The following is a 23419-nucleotide window of genomic DNA, read 5'->3' as shown; positions in this document are numbered from 1 at the left end:
ACCTCTACAGCAAGCAGCAGCAAGAAACTTGCGCTACGCGTTCTTTCGAGGCAGATTGGTCATTTTGAATTCATTGGCTTTCTCAAAATAGTTATTTCGATTGAAAATAAACTAGATTATTCTGGTGTATAAACGAAAAGTGAAATCTGTTTATTCACAGAAATGTCTATTAACCGTTAGAGTTAACAGACATGCTGTTGGAACGCTTTTATGTGTGTGCGGCAAACCTACTTTACACAAGTACAGTTTTCAACGCATTTTCTCACATAGCTCATGGCTCAGTTTTTTCGACTGGTAAAAATTTCTTCTTTCATACCAACAAGATGCACCAAGGTTAAACCTACGGGGAAGCTTCTTTCACATAAAATGAGCTTCCATCTCCATTCACTCCTTCAACAGAGAAGCCTTCGTACACACCTCTTTTGCATCACATGGCCGTTCTAACATCACCTTCGTTTGTAGTTTGCAACATAAGATTTAAATACGTATGTTCCTACTTTCCCTCCTCAACAAAATTTCAGTCCGTGTCTTATAAGTCATACTCCAAAACATATTATCTATAATATAATATATACTATATTGAGACAATATGTTATATTTATATTATATAAACATATAAAATATAGTATACAATATATTCTGGAACTGCGTTGTAGAAGAAAACCGCATTTTGGGACGGACATGTATCTTTTAATTACGAGCCGAATTCCCAATTTTTTGAAAGCATGCTAGGTTTTGGTATTACGTTCCACCATGGTGAAATTCGTCAAGAAAGGCAATATTAGGTTAATTGTGAGTTTTATATAGGTAGTTGTTTACGCCAAAATGGACACTTTTATTTATTACTGATGAATTCGGCTCCCGGTAGAACCTGAGAGCAAAGTGTAACTATAGCAGCTTCCCTGTGACCTTCACAAATTATTGTTAGAATTAGGACAAATGCTGTACTAAAAAGCAATACCATTTTCGTAATAATCTCCTTTCCCGCGTTCTTTTTAGAAGCAAAATTCTTGGACAAACTCTTTACAGGGCAAGTTGTTGGGTTTATGATTTATTTATTCTGTAAAGGGGAATAGAAGGGACGACGGTACTTGATCGTGGGGTTTATTCAAGGCGGAGCGTAAGGCAACGGGCCGAGCGCAGGTCCAGCAGGTACGAGCTCGTGGGCATGAACGTTCCAGTCGGGCCTTCGTCGTCTTCACGATAATTCTCGGGGCATATGCGATTGGGAGAATGGCGCTTCGGCATCTACCACTTTTGGGCAGCGTTAACTCTTCTTGTTACAATTCATTTATTTATATTTCGTTGTACCCCTAAAGGCCATCAGTGGAGGGTATTTTATAGGGGGAGAAGCTTAAAGTGACTGTGAACGTACACGGAACTTTAACAGCAGTAAAAGAAAAAAAAAAGATAAGAAAAAATAATACTAGAATAAACTGCCTGTACACCATGTAAGAAATTCAAATTTTTTGAAAGCAATTTGCATTCCTTACATATTCTAATTTACTGGAGTTTTGTTTGTCTCCATCATGTACGGAGATTTTATAAAATACGTATTCTGTGCGTTGAACGTTTTGAGGGAGAAATTCATTTAAATTTTTACATTCAATCAAGGCTGTTACCATTACTGGAGGATTGATCTTCCACACTTTTACTACCGATAAACGTACGGCTTCGAACACGTTCAAAGCACAAGCCCATAATTACATAAAATTTAGTCCTTTTTTTCATAGTGAGCGCAAAACACTTTACCAATCTGCGAGACGGTCGTTTTGTGATCAAAAGTACACATGCTGGGTACAAAACGTCTGGTTGAGTTTTTTTTATGGGAGAAACGAGTGTGGTTCTGTTCACTTTGACCGAATTTTCGTACGCTCCCTAACAATCGATAGAGAGGTATATGTGGCTTGTTATTGTTCAATTGTTCATGGGTTAGCACAGTAGTGTTTTAAGGGTTCTTTCTTTCTAACACTGGGCGTTTCTGTCATAACCCTAATCTCCCTAATACTTTCACCACAAAACAATTGAGATTGAAACATTTCAAGTTCTAAAAGGTCTGTCTATGTCATTTTCAACGCTGAACTACTCCTATAAAACAATGGACGCGCATAGCTTCGCGTGGAATGGGCTGTCTTCGCACGCAGTCACGTGATTTGTCTCTATACAGTCAATTTTGCGTTGGCGTGAAAACCACGTCCATTAAAACAATACACACAACTAAAAAGACTGAATAAGCAGTTGAGACAAAAAAGAAAGGGTTTAGAGGAGGCCCGGCCTCGAACTCGCATTGCTGAGCGAGGGAACAATCGCGGAAAATTTAAAGGAGCACTGACACGAAAATTTGGTGTTACACTTTTATTGCTTTTATCGATGCTTTATGGTCTGGCGAGCCTGAAACAGCACTTAAAATACTCAGCGCGCGATAGCTTAATATCGTTGGTTTCAAATTCCCGCGCTTTAATCCCGAACGGCGCATACGACAGCATCCCGGCCTCACCTCGCCGCTTTCTGCGGACGTCACTGGCGCCCGCTTGAGAGGGTGTTATGCCGGCTCACCGCTCGTGGGGCCGCGCACCTGAAGCGACGTCACGAGTTTTTGACGAGCGCTGTCGCGTCACTTCTTTTGCCTTCACGGGGTGATGTCACGCTGATGTCCAGTTACTGAGTGGCACTCCGCGTGCTGCTCCGTCGGCGCGATAAATGAGATTCAATTGAAGTATGCTCTTCCCGTCACAGGCCCCTCATATTTCAGCCAGAGTATTCTGTTGAGTGAAGGAAGCGAACTGTGCAATAATATTAACGACGAAAATTGGTGTCAGTGCTCCTTTCAGGACTACAGGTAACTGCGTATCTGCATGCTGCATACGGCTATCATATTCTAATAGAAGGCACCCGTTGTTGTCATGTTTGTAAAAAATGTATGAACAAAGAGACATGGTTCACACATCAATCTCAGAGGGTGGTTTGTTTTCTGGCAGATTTGTGTAGGGGCTTCAAATGTTAGTCGGAATGCAATAGAAATAACTGAAACATAAACACATCTGTTGGGCAATTTAGTGCATTAAGATTAAAAAACATAGAGCGCGACTTAGACAACGACAGTAAAGGAGGACGACGGGACAAGCGCTCACTTGCAATTAACATTTATCGAGGCATCGTCTCATCTTTACACATGTATCATTAGGAGCATGCGCAATTTGGTACACTAAATGGAACACATCAAACAGAGGACCTGATGAAAGTGACATTTTAAAAACACAAACTTGCTGACAGGCAAAAACACAGAAGTATCGCTGACGCACTTGTCCTATTTCTGCTTCATATCAAACGCTTCCAAGAGCTCTCTCGCCACTGTATTATCACTCTTGCCCACAATTCTAATCTGCTCAAAGAAAAGTCGGCATTTTTCCAAACGACTGACAGGCCTGCAATCTTCGCATTGCGCGGGTAAATGCCCGCGCGTAATATTGTTAAGAGAAGAACTATGCTTGCGTGTCACGTATCTGCCCGTCTGGCTGATGTAGGCCTACCCGCGTGAAAGCGGTATCTCGTAGACTACTCCGATGTTACAGGGCACAAAGCGCCTGGCATGCTAATTTTCGCACTTTCTTCTATATTTTTTCTAAGCAGAAAGGGGACAAGTGTGTCAGCGATACTTCTGTGCTGTTGCGTGCCAGCGAGTTTGAGTTTTAAAGCACAGCCTTTTACCTCTACACCCCAAGGGTTCTTTCGCGACCGTTGGTGTCAACAAAAACCTCCTGCGAAAAAATAAAAGAATTCAGTGGCACCACCAGGAATCGAACCTGGAACTAATAGAGTAACAAAGACAGAGCCCGTTGTCTTACCCATTTTGCTACGAGCCCACGCGGAGACGGGGAAGACAAGTGGTGCACTCACCAAGCACATCAACGGGTTTAACTCCTGCATTCCGCTGAATACCACGCGATAGCGGTAAAGAAAGATCACACCAACCGATGGCATCTCACTTATAGTACGCCAATGTGCTCAAGCCTGTAGCTTCCACTGTTCTCGTAAAAAATCTCAGCTCCTTGTCGCCCGCCCTGACGCCAAACGACACCTCAAGGAACACATTCAAATACTCCTTAATGACCAGTCCATAACTCTAAGCCCCAGCATCAAGATCCTGGGCCTACATCTTCAGGCCAACACAAAGAGGGACGTATACTTGCAGCGCCCCAAACACCGCATCAACAAAATCATACACATGATAAGGCGAGTTGACACCAAGAAGCAAGGCCTAAATGAATCCGATACCTTTCGATTTGTTCAAACTTTTGTCTTCTCAAAATCACACGTCAAACTCCTATCTTCTTCTCGGCCAGGAGGACATAAAGATGCTTTATATAATGGTTAGAAAGGCGGTTGAGCAAGCCATTGGTCTTTCCATGAGTGTATCCACAGAGAGTCTGCTTAGCATGGGGATCTACAACACGGTGCAAGAGCTGATAGAGGGTCATCTTTTTTTTCAGAAGCTCGGAATGAGCAGAACTGCGGCGGGTCATTGCATCCTTCATCTTATTGGCTGGGAAGCACAGAATGTCACTCCGCTTGATGTACGCCTGGATGTTTGGCAGCAAGAACTAAAGATACTCCCTTTTCTCAGAAATATGTACCCCTCACACAACGAGGGTTGCCTACAAGCACGAGCTTAATTAAGCGCACAACACCACCCTTGTTGGGGGTGATGCAGTTATCTACACAGACGCCTCGCAACGTCGAGGGCAGCAGTACGCCAGCATCGTGGCTACCTCCAGAACCAACCTCCTTGCTTGTGCCTCACTCAAGACCGAAGACATGACGGCAGCAGAAGAAGCAGCCATCGCCTTGTCTCTCACTCAACCAGGGGTTCGTAAGGCAGTGCGATTCCCACAAAGCCTACCAGAATTAGCAGTCGGGATTGTTGTTCCGACCTGCACAGCGTGTGCTGAAAATTCACTCCCCAAATGGTTACATTCAGCTCTTTAGGACACCCGCTCACGCTTCCATGTAGGGCAACAAATACACCCACCAAGCCTGCACTTTTACCCCCCGTGCTATGGATCTGCACGAGGACAGTCACCCGCTTGTCTCGTCCAGGGACATAATCCAGAATTATCGCCTTCTGAGACATACCCTACGTCCCCCTTACCCTTACCTTTCCATAGAACAACAAACTATCCTGCGGCTCATAAAACCTGCCTTCTTCCCACACCCGACGCGTCTTCACTTAATTCACCCGAATAACTACGCACTGACTGTAAATTTTGCACAGAAGTAGGAACACTCTGCCACATAATCGGGGCGTGCGACTTAAGCCGTGAGTCCCCTCCTCTCTCTCCGTCAATTACCGAACAAGAGCAAGCAAAGGGAGATGCTGAGAACGAAATGCGGTCACTGACCAAGTCAAGGTGAAAAACACAGAGACGTTTCGGAACCCGTACGGGTTCTCATCATGATACCTGACCAGACGAACTTTCGTCGAACTCTTGACTACAAAGGGAGATGCTGCTGTCGAGGAGATGCTGCTCTGTCTACCCAGCTTCAGCTGGTAGACTGAGCACAGGCGGCGCGGACTGAATATGGGCTACAGTGAAGAACGAACCACTCCCCTGGGCTGCACTCTTGGCCGTTCTGAAATTTGAATAGAAGCTTTTCCTCTTCTTTCTCCTTTCTCCTCCTCCACCGTCTCTGACGCCGATCTCGTCGCCTCCGTCCGCGACGGCAGACACGGATAAGTGAGATCATCTAACACTGGGTTTGAGCTTTAATTTTATAAAAAAAGAGTTTCCACCCATGTGCTACACCAATAAAACTCAACCAACCACCGTTCATGCTTCATGCATTACTTAACCTCACCAATAATATCTCTTTGAATTAATAGAGGGTGTGGGTAAGTGCATTTCCCTTCCCTTTGGTTTCGCTATTTGTAGAGCGACGTGCGTGAATTTGAGTGACGTCGCATGGGAAATCGTTCTGGGTCCCGTTTACAGCTTTGTTTTCCAACCACAGCCACAGGGTGAATTGGCGCTATTTTTTGAAACGTCTCTTTGATCACGTCCTCTGTTTGATGCCTTCCATGTAGTGTACCAAATTACGCATGCTCCTGATGATACATGTATAAATATGAGACGATGCCACAATAAATGTTAGTTCCAAGTGAGCGCTTGTCCCGTCGTCCTTCTTTACTGTCGCTGTCTAAGTCGCCCTCTATTTTTTTCAATCATAATGCACCAACTTGCCCAACAGATGTGTTTAATGAAGTTCTTTTCTTCTACAATGGGTCCTGTTTTGTGTTCAGCATCGTCTCTACCACCAGCTGATGTGTTAGTCTTATAGCGGTTTCCTTCTGCCGTTCCCGCTATCTGTCGATCTGCCTTCGCAAGGGACTTGTGCCGCCACAGATATGTGCCTTGTTTGGTTACGTTACGCTATCCCAAGGCCATGTGAAACGTCTCATCAGAATCCTCCGGTCAGAGCTTAGGCACCAAGTTCGTCTGTTCAACGACTGGTTGCGTGTGATCACCTACGCTCCGCATCAGGACTGGACTGCACAGGGGTATTTGCATTCCCTCCGATGGCAAGTTTCCGAAGCCACGGAATTCTTGTGGAAGCGCACGCTGCTAGGACTCCCGAATAGCCAGGAAAAGTTGCCTGTTTGCGAGACAGCACCTGTAGCAACTGAACAGGTTCAGCTTCCCGGCCGAATCACGTCTGTTTCAGGGAGAGTTCCCAAATTTAGTCGAGAGCGTAAGAACCCAGCTCACGAGCTACTGACTCTAACTAGGCCGATCACGGAAAAAGCAGGGGTAGAACACCGGGAACGGTGTCTCCTAGACGGTGTTGACAGCCTTCGTAGGACTGCTCCTAGGCAGCCAAACCAGTGTTCACAGTTAAATACCAAACCTGTGGTTCAGTTCTTCAATGACAATGGGCTACGACTACTTCTGAGTGACAAGAAGGGTGGGTTTGTTGCGATGCCTTCCTGTGTATTTAATGAGAAGGCGGGGCAAGCGAAAGAAAAGAGCTTCAAACCCGTGAAAGCAAGTGCCCAAAAGGTGAAAGTGAAGGCTGAGGACTTATGTCGGGAACTTAAGCTGCCCCGTCTAGCAAAGCCGCTTCTAGTTGCAAAAGCAAATGTTTGAGTGTGTTTTTCACAGCTAAGACGCATAAAGATAAGATGCCCATTCGGTGTATTGTTAGTGAGCGCGGAGCTTGGCAGTCGCTTTTAGCCGGTTTTTACAGGGGCATCTTGGTAGCCTCAACATCGACGACCCGTTCATCACCAAGATTACACTTAAAGTCAAAGACTATATTAACAATAACGCCTAGGTGGGGTTTGCCTTTTCCGTTGACGTTGAGGATTTATTCTATTCTGTGCCGCACATGGAACTGTTTGCGTGTTAGGCAATGCATTGATGTAACGCCGTGGTCAAGTTCTAGAATTCTTGTGGTATGTCGGTGGACTGCTTTATGCGTTTGTTTGAAGTTTATCCTGACGCAAGATTTGGTTCTTTCGAAGGACGCACGTACAGTGCTCACGGATTGAAACGTGACCGACCTTGCGAGCGCGTGGCTTGCGGTACATGCAGCGCCACGCGTGGATGCCCGTGGAAGCTAGGTGTTGCATTGTCGTATACCACGAGGATGAGAGCGTTTTAACCGTAGTCTTGCTGCTTAAGGTTGCCAATAGGCGGGGATGTGGTTCCCCGCAGCGACCGCGGTGCGCGGCGAACCTTGAAAGCAGGAGCGCGTTTGTGCGCCGGTGGTAGCCGCCCGGCGGTCCGCGCAGCCGATTTCGCGACATCGTATGCGCGCGCTCTTTTTACGCGTGCGCTTCCAAAGCGACACAGATAATGGGCATGTAAGGCTAGGCCGCGCTTATCGGAATAAAACGAGCGTCTGCACGAAGGAACAGCGAACTTTATTCCATGATATAAACTAAAAGAGGAGAGCCGACGAAGTACTAATGCACCGCACTACACGCAAACGTGCCTGCAAAGGCGTCTTTAATTTCTTTTTATTTTACATCTTGGAATAAAATTTGCTGTTCCTTCGTACCGAAGTTTCTTTTATTCAGAGGTACGTGACTGTGCATTACATGAACATTACTGTACCGCATTTGAAGGGCACGCGTAACAAGAGCGCGCGCACACGACGTCGAGAAATCGGCTACGTGCACACCCCGGCTACTACCGTCGGCCCACAAACGCGTTTCAGCGCTCCAGGCTCGCAGCGCCCGTCTGTCGCCGCGGGGAACCACAGTCCCGCTCATTGGCAACCGGAAGCAGTAAGCCTACGGTCAACACGCTCTGATCGTCCAACACCTAGCTTCTACGGGCGTCCACGGGTGCCGCTGCATGTACCGGCGGCCACGCGCTCGCAGTGTCGCATTTCAACCCATAAGCACTCTACATTCAGAAACAAGGAATTTGTATCGAGTCATGTGTTGCACCAGTCTTATGAAATATTTTTTCTGGCTAGTGTCGACCGCGACTTGCTTTCAAGTATTGACAAAGATGTTGTTATTCGTGTTTTAAAGACGATAGTCTTTCTTGGGCTACTTAAACCCAGAAAGTTTGGTCTGTCTGTATGTCTGTCCGTTTGTCTTTCTGTGACTCGATTCAGCTGATTCAGCCCCCCGGCCAAACTAAAACAATGCCGGCGCAATAGTCTTATATAGTCACAGCTAAATCTACTCGTCTAAGTCCGGTGTAATGTTCATACCTGTCAACATTGTTGAAGAAGAAGAAGACATTACGCAAATATAAGAGAACAAATTAATACAGAGGTAATGTTTGCAGTGTTCCTTTATCAAAAATCATACATGCTTGACTTCGGCGAAATTAAATACTTGATCAACTCCAGAAACAAAATTCACTTTGCCGTCGCCTGCTGTCGCCCGCGCCACTATAGCTTCTTGCGGCATTTTAAGGAATCAACCGGCAACAGTTACTAAAGGTTCCACTAGCTGTCGCCCGCGCCACTATAGCTTCTTGCGGCATTTTAAGGAATCAACCGGCAAATGTTACGAAAGGTTCAACTACATAGGTTCCACGTTCTGCTTGCACGCACGTGGAGTGTGAAAACGTGGTTCTATAAACGTTGAAGTATGGCGCCGCGATTCACGCGCGTGTTCGCCGTACGGCAGCGTTGGAATCGAGACACCCGGTTTGGAGCAATGTAACGCGGGAAATTTAAAATGATTTAAGCAAACCTTTGGCGTCTTTACCTTGGGACAAGCGCGACGCAAGAGGAACAACATTAGGGGTGAGCGGGAAAGCGAAGGGAGGCATTTACTTGGCAAAAGTCAATAAGGACTATCGTCTTTTGACGACATTTGCAACGAAAGAAGCAGATACGCGGCCGATTTGTTTAGATAAGTCGACGAGTTTTGGTGGTTTTAAGGAAACAGTGTTCACCTAATTACATTGCAGTCGCAAAAGTAATTTTAGAGAATCTTAGCCGCCATGGGAAGGGTCTTGCATTTACAAATGAGGTTCCAAGTCAAGACAGCCTGCAGTTTTTAGATATTATTTTAAGTTTTCATCTGACCATGTTTGTTGGATCTATTGCCCGCGTGCCCGTAAACAGCTTCTGCCATTTTCATCATCTCCTTCAAAGACTGTTAAAAGGGCCATAGCGTCTCTGGTTTTAGAATCTGCACTGACGTCCTGTGCACATGCTGTTCAAGGGATCTTGGACCCACAACTGAAGAGTCTTCTTTCGATCGGTTACCCAAGCTCTGTCTTGGTGGGTGTTGCCAAAGCCTTGCTGCGGAAAGCCAAAGACCAAGCAGGTGCGAAGCGGCCAGAACAACATTAGGCGAAGCCCGTTGTTCTGCCCTATATACACCGAGTTACGCACAACCTTAAAAATGTGGCGGAACGGTACAAAGTGCCGGTGGTGTTTTCTGCTCCACAAAAACTTGGCCACCTGTGTGCGCAAATTTCCGGCAAGCCCAAACCGAAAAAATTTCACCATCTTCCCGTAGGGGAACCCTGAGTAGCATGCGAAGCAGCCATGGGGTCGACTCAAGTTCCCATTAGTTTTCAGTTCGATCGCGGCGTTTCGGGAGGAGAATGAGGGGAGAGGTGGGCGCGCGCCCGTCATTTATAGCGCGGAGCTACAGTGACGCCCCCAGCGGAGTAGGCAGCGGTTACAGTCCCGCCTCTAAGCCTAAGCTGCTTGGCATTAGAGAGTTTTAGCATAGCGGCTCCCGTACGCTATGCTAACGTTAGCGGGTAGCGGCACCGGACTGCGCATGCGCACGCGGGGAGTGCGAGGAGGTTGCCCCTCAGCGGAGGGAAAGAGCGGGCATGGCGAAGGCAGGCCGTGCGGAACTAATCCACCCCACCGTGGCGAATTTTCACCCCCCAGTCGCGCCCCGCTACCCGCCGCCGTAGCGTTAGCGGACGGAGCACGCTATGCTAAAACTCTCTATTATCACGCGCGGACCCGCCGGTGCTGCTATTCGTTGCGCAATCCCGGAGAGGAGGGGAGCTTCGGAGAGGAGAGGAGGAATGCCGGATAGGAGAGGAGCGTCGGAAAGGAGAGGAGGGGCAGGACGATGCACATGCGCAGTGGGGGTGTGGACGCCGCACAACGGGACGCACAAAGGCGGAAGGAACAGGCGCGACCATAAGCTGCTCCGCATCTGAAATTGCGAAAAGAAGCATGCAAAGCGCTTTGTGCCCTGTGACTTCAGGGTAGTCTACGAGATACCGCTTTCATGCGGGGAGGCCTACATCGGCCAGATGGGCAGATGTGTGAATGACCGGGCACGCGAGCATAGTCCTTCTCTTAGCAATAATACGCGCGCTCATTTACCCGCGTATTCCGAAGATTGCAGACCTGCCCGTCCTTTGGAAAAATGCAGCCCTTTGTTTGAGCAGATTAGAATTGTCGGCAGAAGTGGTAATGAAGTGGCGAGGGAGCTCTTGGAAGCATTTTATATTAAGCAGAAAGGGGGGCAAGTGCATCAGTGATGCTTCTGTGCTTTTGCGTGCCAGCGAGTTTTAAATTTTGAAAATGTCACTGATCATGTCCTCTGTTTGATGCGGTCCATGTAGTGTACAAAGGTGCGCATGCTCCAGATGATACATGCATAAATACGAGACAATGCCTCAATAAATGTTTGTTGCAAGTGAGCTCTTGTCCCGTCATACGTCTTTACTTTTGTTGTCAAAGTCACGCTCTATTTTTTTTAATCCTAACTGAGACATGTTACACAGTTCCCAAGAAGAGTGGAAGCTTTTTTTACTGATAGCTTTTCATAAATTGCACCAGACACCTGGCTGCGAGAGACGGTGCAAATTGCGGATTGTGATCCCACGCTGCTTCTGAAGGAGTGTCCCGGGTACTGGAAAATCCGAATCCTTGAAATGCATCTGTCTCATCACTCTAGTGCGACTGTCGCGGCTTCGCTCTTCTTCCGAAGCTGTTAGGTGTTCCCTAGCTATATCGGAAACAGTGTAATACGCGTCATTAAAAAAATTATACGGAAATCAGCATAGAATATAATTATAATTGTTCGCGTTAATGCTCCGGATTTCATTGAAAACGTAGTATTCTTATACCCGAGGCATCCATCAGTCACGCCCTCTTGTCAAATACAAAAAACACCATTTTCGTCTCCGACAGCGATGGGAAATGCGCTATCTGGATTGACAGCAGAGAGCATCCAATTCACGTACGTACTCTTCAAACGATGTGCTGAGCGCCCCAACCTGATGCCGTTGTTCCGGATGGTTCATAAAGCGGCCTTGTGCAGCCTATACTGCATATCTAAACTTCATATCTAGTGCACGTTATACTGCCTATCTAGGCTTTCAATTGGTATGGAAGTATTAATAAGCTGTCTTCGATTTTTCTGCTTGGTCTCCCAGGCTCCCGACTCTTCCATTTATGACAATTTTAAACAAACAATACAATAAAAAGCTGAAATATCAGTTTCAGTAACCTAGGCCAATCTAGCCTCATGAAGGTTAGGACCAATTATTCTGCCTACACTTAAAATTTTAATACTCGACTACGACCCTTACTACAATCTCGATGCTACTGGTCTTTAGTCTTTTTTAATATTTCAGGCAGAAGGAACACCCATGATAGATATTGATCCATGAGGATACCGCGGGCAAGGCACAAGCAAACACCGCCGCCCCCCCGCTTCCTCGCCCCCCTTGTCTCGCCCTCTCGCACCTATTTATTCGCCGTTTGTTGTTCCCGCGTCGCTTTGCCCACGGCCGTGCCCAAATTTCCGAAACTCATGGTAACAAAATTTAAACTACAAGAAAAACAACCACCGCGAGGAGCTAGGACCCGCTCATTTTGTTACCTGCAAAGCGGCCGGCCGCGCGGCTAGGAGAATCGTTGTTTGCCAAGAGATTACAGGCTCTACGCCCTTCACCCCCACGTCCCCCTGATCCAAGTTTCTTGCCCAGGCGTTATCCCGTACAGCATCGCCAGCGTAGCTCGTCGCCGGTGCCCGCCCGGCCAATCAATGGGGACGTCGGCGCAAATTAGCTCGCCGCTCAGCTGCCTGCTGGCTGGCCCCAAGCCCGGCAGCTGGAAGGAAGGTTCGCCTGGTCAACGCCGCCTCCCGTGCGCGATGCCCCCAACGGGACCCGCACACTGTTGCCCCCGCCCAGAGATAATGCCCGCGTTCCTCCGGCCGTCGCCAACACTTGAGGCGCCAGATCGATTCCGGCCCTAATTACTCGGCGGCGCCGTTGGGTCTTTCGCTTTCCGCACCACTCACTGTGTATCGCATCAGCGTGTTTGCGGCACCGACCGATCTTGGGATGCCATAAAAGTTGTACCTGATCACAAAGTATCTCTTGGGAAAACAAAAAAAACAAGGGAAAAACAACTTCTGTGTTGTGGTGTTGATTGTGTGGAAATCTACTTATGGCTATACCGGCAACATACAAGATTACCAGTCGATAGGATGGGGATTTCTTTGGGGGGGGGGGGGGGGGGGGGACGGGGACGGGCCTTGCTCCGCTTTCTATCTCACGCGCAGCAAAGAGTTCAAGTAGATAGACAATTTAGAGAGCAAAAAGGCAAATTTTGTAAAGTGCAACCACGCCTCAAAAGCGGGCGACCAATTCTCTTGCTTACAAACATCGAACGAGCAGCAAGATGGTTCTGGTCACCCTCGATACACTTCGCTTAGGTTACGCGGGATGGATTTTTTAATACCTATGCATTGTCCGCGAGAAGATTTTTATGTAGTCATTTCAAAAACAAGGCGTTCCCGCCCCTGGCATTCATCTTGAAGAAAAATATAGCCTGTTTTTTATACTAGATGGTTCTTTTAGACATAAATTGGAATTGTAGAGCTGTGCCAAATTTTCAAATCTTACTGTACCTTCTTGCACTTGGGCAATCTTGGTTTTGTCTCTCACATGCTAATTAAGACACATATTTGCATACAAAAATGTTCATGGTGGCTCTTCAGCCCTCGGACAATGACACTCAGTCGTTACTGCAACAAGTGCTGCAATCCCAATAAAAAAAATTACACCATCTTCCCGTGGGGAACCCTGATGAGGATGCGAAGCATCATGGGGGTTCCGTGTGGTTTCATTGCGTGGCCGTTATGCTGAGTGATCTGCTGTTTCGTAGCGCCAGGAGGAATTCCGCGTCCGGGTCCACACCGGTGGCAAAGGCACGCAAGTACTGTTGTGTGACAGTGAGTAGGTGGTGCTTCTCGAGGCGCCGAAACTCGTCAATCATGTTCTTGTCGATGTTGTCTCTGTGGTAGAATCGGTAGTCTCCGTCAGCGTTGGTGAGGTTAAGGTTGTTGACATTGGTGCACCGGCTGAGAGCGACGTACACGCCCTCCTTTTCCAAGCTTTGTCTTCTTCTCCTTCTTCTTCAGCGGTTCCCCTCAACGCTGTAGGTGCCGTTGTTCCCCTACGGGAAGATGACGACGGGGGTTGAACGCGAAGCTTTCTCGTGATGGATTCTTTGGTTGGCCAATCCCTAGGGGCATCCTGCCACAATCATCATCAGAGGCGCTGCGGACGGGGCACGGGCAAGTGAAATTCCCCCGAGCAAGAGATGCTTCGCATCAAATCGTTGGTGAGGTAAAGGTTGTTGACCTTGGTGCACCGACTGAGAGCAACGTACACGCCCTCCTCTTCGCAGCTTTGTCTTCTCCTTTTTCTTATTCAGCGGTTCTCCTACGTGAAGATGACGACGGTGGTTGAACGCGAAGCTATGTCGTGATAGATGCTTAAAGCAAAGGTTTTTACCTCTACCCCCGAAGGGGTTCTTTTGCGACCGTAGGTGTCAACAGAACACTCCTGAGAACAAATAAAAGAATTTACTTGCACCGCCAGGAATCGAACCTTTAACTAATAGTGAAATAAAGCCAGAGCCCGTTGTCTTACCGATTCAGCTACGAGCCCACGCGGAGACGGGGACGACTTGTGGTGCACTCACCAAGGATGTCTACGAGTTTAACCCCTGCATTCTCGGTGAATGACTATGAACGATTAAAAGGAGCTCACACAAACAGTTGGCATCTCAATTCTAGTACGCGAATATTCTAAAACCAGTGGCTTCGAGTGTTCACGTAAAAAATATCGGCTCCTTGTCGTCCACCCTTATGCTCACAACACCTCAAGGAACACATTCAAATACTCCTTGATGGCCAGGACATTACTCCAAGCACCAGCATGAAGGTCCTGGGCCTACATCTTCAGTCCAACACCAAGTGATGTATCCTTGCAGCGGCTCAAACACAGCATCGCTGAAATCATAAAATTGATCAAACGAGTTGCTACCAAGAAGCAAGACCTCAAGGAATCCGATACCTTTCGATTATTTCAAGCTTTTGTCTTCTCCAGAATCAGTTACGTAAACCCCATGTCTTATTCTCGGCAAGGAGGAAATAAAGATGCTTTATATAATGATTAGACAGGTGTTGGAGCAAGCGATTGGTCTTTCCATGATTACGTCCACAGAGAGGATGCTTAGCACGGGGCTCTACAACATGGTGCAAGAACTGATAGAGGGCCATCTTTCAATCCAGAAGCTCCGAAAGAGCAGAGCTGTAAAGGGTCGCCCCATCCTTCACCAGTTTGGCTGGGCCACACAGAATGTCACTCCGCTTGATGCACTCCTGGACTTTTGCCAACAAGAAGTAAAGATGCTCCATTGGCTTAGAAATATGAACCCCCTCACACGACGAGGGTCGCCGACAAGCATGGGCTGAAGCGCTCAACACCACCCTCGGTGGGGATCATGCGCTAGTCACACAGACGCGACCCAACATCGAGTGCAGCCGTACGCCAGCATCGTGGCTACCTCCAGAACCAGCCTACTTCCTTGTGCCTCACTCAAGACCGAAGAAATGACGGCACCAGAAAAGGCAGTCATCGCCTTGGCCCACACTCAACCAGGGGTTCGTAAGGTAGGCACCGATTTACCAGTCGGGTTTGGTGTCCCGAAGTGCACTTCGTGTGATAAAAAGTTCCCCGCATTTCCCCGAGGGGAAGAATGTGAAAGTGCGAATGCACGAGTTGAATTTGCGCGGTTCGGTAATGTTCGCGAAAGAGAGATCACACACACACACACAACTACAAAGAAAGAAAGATGCATTTATTCACAGACACCTACTTGTGTTGTCGTTGTACTTGATTGCTAGAGCGGATCTCAGCTTTGAAATTTCGTGTCAGTACTCCTTTAAGCAGGTGCATTAGCCCTTCTCACGCCCGATTCCTGGCCAATCCCCCACGTGGGTATGTGTCCATGTCAGCGGTCAGGCAGCGCGCGCCCATCTCCCCCCGTTGCCAAGGAAGACGAGGAGATTCCTGGCCAATCCCCCACGTGGGTATGTGCCATGTCAGCGGCCAGGCTGCGCGCGCCCATCTCCACGTGCGCGGAAATCGCCGGTGGACGCAGGTTCAGGGTCGCTTAAGAAGTGCATTGCACTTAAAAACGCTCCCCAAATGGTTCCATTCAGCTCATCTGGACACCTGCTCACGCTTCCATGGAAAGCAACGAATACGCCCACCAAGCCTGCACTTTTAGCCCCCGTGCTATGGAGCTGCACGAGGACAGTCACCCACTTGTCTCGTTCAGGGACATAACCTGCATTATCGCCTTCTGAGGCAGCACCTACCTTCGCCTTACCCTGACCTTTCCATAGAGCAACAAACTACCCTACGGCTCATACAATGCAGCTCCTTCCCACACCTGACGCCGCTTCATTAAATGCACCCGAATCGCTACAACGCTGAGTGTAAATTTTGCTCAGAAGTAGGAACTCTCTGCCCCATAATCGGGGTTTGTGACTTTAGCCCTGAGCACCCTCCTCTGTGTCCCTCAACTACCGAACAAGAGCAATGGGAAATGCTGCTGTACAACCACTCTCCGCCTACCCAGCTTCAGCTGGTGGACTGAGCACAGGAGGCGCGGACTGAATATGGGCTACACTGAAGAAGGAACCATTCTCCTGGGCCGCACTCCGGGCTGTCCAGAAATCTGAATAGAAGTATTTTCTCCTTCTGCTCGCCATCCTCCTCTAGCTCCTCCTAATGCTATGCCGGCGATCTCGTCGCCTCCTTCCGTGACCGCGGAGACGGAGGAGCGAGATCGCCTAACACCGTGTTTGAGCTTTCGTTTTATAAAAAATGGTTTCCACTAATGTGCTACACCAATACAACTCAACCAACCACCGTTGATGCATCATGCATTAATTTCCCCTTACCAAGAATATCTCTTTGAAGTAATAGAGGGTGTGGTTAAGCGCATATTTCTTCTCTATGGTTTCACTATTTGTAGAGCGACGTGAGTGAATGAAATTGACGCCGCATAGTAATCGTTGTGGGCGCTGTTTACAGCTTTGCGTCCCAACCTCATTCGCATGGTGGAATGGCGCGATTTTTTTGGTTGGCCAATCCCTAGGGGCATCCTGCCACAATCATCATCAGAGGCGCTGCGGACGGGGCACGGACAAGTGACATCCCCCGGAGCAAGAGATGCTCCGCATCCAAAATGCACCATAACTATCCATTAAGGTTAGGTTAAGCAGGCGTCAGGGGCTCAACCTGGTAAGCGTCGTAGGGCAAAAGTTTTTATTTTAACCTCAGCAAGCGAGCTTCACGGTGAGGGCGGTCGATCGGGATTGGATCTGAGGATCAAGTGCGGTTCAAAATGGGTCTGCTAAGGGATCAGAAGGCACGTTTAACTTCGGCGGCTTATTGCGCGTTTTATATATAAAAAAAACTCCTTCAAGGAAACTCATTCAGACTACCACCTTTCGTTACATCTGTTGTATAAGTTTAAAATAACTAGTCGTTTTATTGTGATGAACTATTCACTTCATATAAGACTGCACGAAACCTGCTAAGCCTTCTCCTATGCGTGCGTTTTTCATGTTTAAGGCGTAGCGCAAGGTTCTTATGTCAGCAATGACCCTTACAGGTTTACTACGCCGCTGGTGATCGTTATTTTTAATTATTGGGAGGAACTTAAAGGTAAAAGTATTGTGGAATTTAAGAAAGCAAGTAAAACTTGTTGTATCGCTCTATTTTTACAGAAAAAAAAAGTTATTTTCCCATCTCGGCGGCCGCAAAAACACCCGCCAGCCACAACGAAAACAAATGTTTATTAACATCATATCCTGTGCGTTACTTCATCTGCATGCACTCGTAACTCGTTGTGGGATTTTCTTGGAGAAAAGGTTTCGTGCAAGGTTTGGAACAGATTAAAACTAATTCCAGCGTGATGGACTTTGTCCTCAGTGTATTTAAAATATGTAGTTGTGTGTTTGCTGTAAATGCTAGTATGCCGGGCTCAATTAGTTTGTCCATTTGGTATTGTCATGGTCGTTAAGAATACAAAAACGGCATTTGACTTACCATTTTTCTTTCAAACCAGCTTCTTTCGTGCTCTTGAACATTACCTGAAGATAACAAAACACGTTTTTTTTGTTCACGCATATGAGCTGAAGAACTAACATTTACATTGCAGACACCAAGGGTTTGCTAAATTGCTGGTATCTTCTCCTCTGTTTCTGACACTACAACGTAGTATACATCGTTTAACGACGACTTGTATTTTAGTAAAATGGGAGTCCAGCGAAGTTTGAAAATGGCCTGTGGCCACAAAAGTGCAGTGGATTGACAGAAAGCATTCTACGTGTATAGCGGATGGACAAACTTTATCAAGTACATTTTCGTGTTCTGTGCTTTCCTAAAACTTTTGTACCTGGAATAATATTATATGACAAAATTTGTTCCCGAATCAACGCGCAAAAAAAAAACGTTCCGTTTAAAAAAATGAAAACCTTTCTTTAATGCAACCGCATTATACGCCAACTCATAAACCCCACGAAGAATACCACAGAAATTTCATGTTTTCTTCTAGAAGCAACAAGGAAATGCGAACTTGATCTGCAGTAGGTGAAATATTAATAAGGAAGCAGAAACAATAACTTGAAAATAGGCATGAACGCGATGCTTATATCAGGTGAACATTTATTGTCAAGCCAGTTGTGTAAGTGGCCAACATCAAAATAAACAGAAGGTGAAGCAAACGCACAAAAAAACTTTGTTCGGTCTCGTGAAGGAAAGTAAAACAGCGCGACAAGGAGTTTACTTTGCCAATACTTTTTTTTTGGGGAGGGGGGGAGGTTTAGCGGGTTCATTAAGTGACAGTTTCGTGCTCACTTGCCAAAGCATCAACTTATTCTCACTAAAACAGTGTGCCTGCAAAAAAAAAACAAATAAAAATGACAGCCTACGCCAGCCGACAGCGCTACGGCAAGATTAATTGGACAAAGGTTGCCATTATCACTAAAATCTCGATTCTTAAATTTCTGTGCGACAAGCAGTTTAAGGTGTGAGAAGAATCATTCAGCATATGGGAAGTCCTGCCGCAAGGTGATGTGCGACATGCAGAAAGAGATGAAGGATGAATTTAATAGAAAACGACGATGTTAGCCGAGCCGTCGTGCTGGCTTGGTACAGAACTGTCAATGTTGTGTGATTTTGTGCTGGTTTTTGTAACCATCATCGGCCGTTCCTTGGCCAAGAAATAATCCGATCAATTTCAATGGACTTTGGAATCAGACTTCGGGTCTTACCAACAAAGGTACTGTTCTTGTTTTTTCGTTTCAGTGGTTTTCACGCTGTTGCTGTTTCTGGTTCCTTTATATGCGCTGTGAATTAAAGCGGCAATGGTTAGAGAATAGAGTGGGAAAGGTATTTTCTGCAAAGGTGCGCGATGTCTGTCATGGTTATATCAGGCTTATACCAGCGAAAAACCCACAAAATCAGCTCTGTCGTCTAGTTGAAAAATGTTGGACTTGTAATTCTCACAAGCCACTGAAACGCCTTTGTTGATAAAGATGCCTTTGAGTAGTAAAGTACAACCGTCTACAAGAACAGCAAGTAGTAGTACCCTTTATGAACCATCAAGAAAATGGCCCTCCATTTAAACGTTAGACCATCTGCTGAGAGCGCGATGTTACTTTCCTGCTACCGCTACTCGTCACTACAAGATCCGTGTTTATACTGGTATAGCTGGTGCTGCTGCGCATGTGAGGGGTGTTTGTTTATCTGTAGTCAAATCGCAGAATAACCCTGGAAAGGATGAATAAAAATTTGGCGGGCTAGTATTATGGTGAACAAGTGCCTGATCTTTCGAGCTGATTTTCTTGTTGCTGGTGGTTTACGGTAGATCTGGAAGAAAATATTGAAAATGTCCACATTGCAAACACAATTGACATATTGATGATAATGTGAGTGTAGTAGCATTTAGATGGTGGAAGTTGCGAATCCTGACTTCAACATCAAGGGGGAATTGAAGAGATGCAGATGAAACATCAAGGCGTGCGTAATATAAAATCTAGGCAAGCAATTTTCCGACCTCTCAGTATAATAGAGCCTTTGACTGTGTTCTTGTGACTGGTGTTTGGTTTGCAGAAAAAAAGCAACCGAAGCTTCAGCAGCCATACGAAATAACGGGCAATAAATGTGCATATGTATATATAGAAATAAGGGCTGGCAGACAAGAAAATCTCGGAAAGCAAAGGGGAGGATGTGGTAGGCCATTAAAACAGATATAGAATTTGGAAACATAGAAAGAAAGTGGTAAAAAATGCCCGCCGGGCGGGATCCGAACCCACGACCTCCAGAATACGGGTCTGGTGCGATGACCACTACGGTACCGGCGGGGCTATTTCCCCACCACTTTCTCGGGTATTTATGTCTAAAAAAATTCATCTGTTTCTATGACATACCGCATTCTCCCCTTTGCTTTCCTAGTTTTTCTTGACTGCCAACCATTATTTCTGTCTATATATATAACCAGCCATCTTGGTAGCCAGCCAGCTTTGGGGTGGGAGCGCAGCAGCAAAAATACCTCAAAATAAATACCCAGAAAGTGCCGGGGAAAATAGCCCCGCCGGTAGCGTAGTGGTCTTCGCTCCAGACGCGTATTCTGGAGGTCGTGGCTTCGGATCTCACCCGGCGGGAATTTTTATCTACTTTCTTTCTATCTTTCAAAATTATATATCTGTTTCAATGACCTACCACATCCTCCTCTTTGCTTTCTGAGGTTTTTTTTATTGCCAACTCTTATTTCTGTCTTATTCAATGAGCCCCTCATTTCCCATTCTGATTCGCTACATGCACAGCGAGGGCCTCTCTTCTGGCAGTCTTGGTGTCATAGGGAGCCTTACAGGGTTTAACGCTGTTCGACCACATTCGACATATCGTAGACACTCTAGTCACGGCCCGGGGGTTAAAAAGAAGGTCCTTTTGTCCGAGTGGTGGTGGCTACCACCTCTAAGCGCAGAAACAAAAATACCTTAACATAAATACCCCATAAAGTGGAGGGGAAAAGAGCCCCACTGGTAGCGTGGTGGTCATCGCACCATACGCGTATTCTGGAGGTCATGGGTTCGGATCCCACCCAGCGGGTATTTTTGTCCACTTTCTATCTTTCCGAATTCTATATCTGTGTCAATGACCTACCACATCCTCCCCTTTGCTTTCCGAGGTTTTCTTGACTGTCAACCCTTATTTCTGTCTTATTCAACGAGCCCCTGATTTCCCATATATATATCTATACCTATAAAAAGAAGTGCCCGACCGACTGGCTGACTGACTGACTCTCAACACCCAGCCAAAACCGTTACATCTAGAGACTTGAAATTTCGCGAGTGTATTTGCGTCATTGAGTAGGTTTTACTAAGGCGGGATTTGCGGAAATTGCACGGCTAACCGCGTCAAAGGGCGAAATTGTGGTTTCCCGAGTTCGTGATTTTCTTGGTCACCCATTCACATATCGAAGCGCTTTTGAAGATGTACCGGTAAAAAGCGCCAAGGTTAGCCGTCCGCATCTGTTTGGACTCCCTGCAACCCCGCGCCTCCCGTATGGAGCCTATGTTACTTATGATAAAACTGTAGCGATAAGCATTGTAGCGATGAGCATATGTAGCCCTTAAGAATATCTAAAAAGTAGCTTTTATATTTTGCCCTAACCTTCACTAGCGAGGTGATTCCGCATTCCGGAAATAAAATGGTGTTCCTAAAGATTCTCAAATAAATCTTTCACCGATTCAGTTATCAAACTGATTTTTGCTAGCTGATGTTACTTATACAAATGCACAGAATCATTTTTAAGCATTTCGCCCTGGCACGCCGCTAAAAGGGCCAAATTGTTTTTTTACAAATGACACGGCTGACGAGCCAACAATGCCTAAGAGGTTATGTGCACGTCTAGCCAAACTGCTTTTTCAAACGGCTCCAGATTTCAAGGGCACATTCCGATTAAGGGGTTGTAGGTCAATATTTCTGGAAATTTTAAAAATTCTATCAAGGGGAGAGTGAAAAGCGGTAAAAAAGTTTTTCGGATATTTTTACCGCCCGCCATTTGAGATATCGAACTGGTTTTTGTTGAGATAGGCAACTTACTCAGGTATCTAAACACAGTTCTACAACATTTGTCAATGACGCCCTCCCAATAGATGCAAGAAGGATTTCGGGGAAACACTGTGTTTATACACACTCGTAAATAATTACACAGCCAGTTGAAATCTCCCCTTCATTTTTTCTTAAAAATGGTGCCCATTTCATTGCGCAAAAACCAATTTCAGGATTTTGTCCGAACATGCGGATAAGAAGGCCAGCGAGATTTTTTAATCTGTAACCGTTTGAACGTAAAATTCATTTGAGTTTTCCCGCGTTCGCTTAGCGGTCCCCATCTGTCGACACCTTCGGCAACTACACGTCTCCCGTAGGAGCCGGTGTGATATATCATAAATGTAAAAGAGAAGATGTACCGGTAAAAAGCGCCAAGGTTAGCCGTCGGCATCTGTTTGGACTCCCTGCAACCCCGCGCCTCCTGTAAGGAGCTTATGTTACTTACGATAAAACTGTAGCAATGAGCATTGTTCATATCTTCTGTGATAGAACTTCCCACGAGGAAGAATACTCCTGACGCAGTCGGCCTGGATCGTGTGTTCCCAGCGCAACCTCCGGCCGAATTCAAGTTGTGTTTACAACCTGGCATTCTTCCTCATATGATATTAAGAGTGCAAGCAAACCAAGCTCCTCCATCCATCCACTTTTCCCACCCTTGAGCTGTGGGAGAACCTGGTGACTGACAGTGATCTGGATGTCCAGACAATACTTCCTCCAGAGCGAGGACTGCCCGCTCATAACATGGCTTTCTGAAATTGGGAACCACTCCCATTTCGCCGGCTCAATAAAACTCTCTTCACTCACTGACTCCCTCGCTGGAGCGCACATTCTTGGTGCAATTTGTTTAGCGAGAGTTGTAGTAACACACGAGTGCCAGTCGTTTAACATTACCACAACGCGCCTGCAGTTGGAGCCCATGTACTGACAGCAGGCAGGCGCTCCCGAGTGTGTACCACTTCCCAATGAAGTAGCCTAATATGACGACTAACAAATAAAACGAAATTCTTGTATACTCATTGCATTACTCAATATAATGTCCCACCTGGGCACCGCCGGGTACTACTGCTAGGATATATATATATATATATATATATATATATATATATATATATATATATATATATATATATATATATATATATATATATATATATATATATATATATATATATATATATATATATATATATATATATTATATATCTGTAGCCGTTTCAAAAAGCAGTTTGACTAGACGTGTACATAACCTGTTAGGACTTTTTGGCTCGTAAGCCGTGTCATTTGTAAAAAAAAACAATTTGGCCCTTTTAACGGCGTAGCAGGGCGAAATGCTTAAAAATGATTCTGTGCATTTGTATAAGTAACATACGCTAGCAAAAGTCAGTTTGATAACTGAATCGGTGAAAGATTTATTTGTGAATCTTAAGGAACACCACTTTATTTCCGGAATGCGGAATCACCTCGCTAGTGTAGGT

At 46.3% G+C, this 23419-nt stretch overlaps 1 non-coding gene across 1 annotated transcript; it reads right to left on the bottom strand.

The window, feature by feature from the left end:
* Nucleotides 1–20118: 20118 nt before the first annotated feature.
* Trnat-cgu (transfer RNA threonine (anticodon CGU)) lies at nucleotides 20119–20191 on the bottom strand. Its single transcript has one exon. It is a non-coding gene; the product is annotated as a tRNA-Thr (tRNA).
* Between the last annotated feature and the right edge of the window lie 3228 nt (nucleotides 20192–23419).

The sequence above is a fragment of the Haemaphysalis longicornis genome, unplaced genomic scaffold, assembly GCF_048455015.1.
Source record: "Haemaphysalis longicornis isolate Haplotype H1 unplaced genomic scaffold, Haemaphysalis longicornis Haplotype H1 scaffold_4, whole genome shotgun sequence".
NCBI lineage: Eukaryota > Metazoa > Arthropoda > Arachnida > Ixodida > Ixodidae > Haemaphysalis > Haemaphysalis longicornis.
Note: the sequence above shows the minus strand (reverse complement) of the source record. Positions and strands in the feature narration are given on the sequence as shown.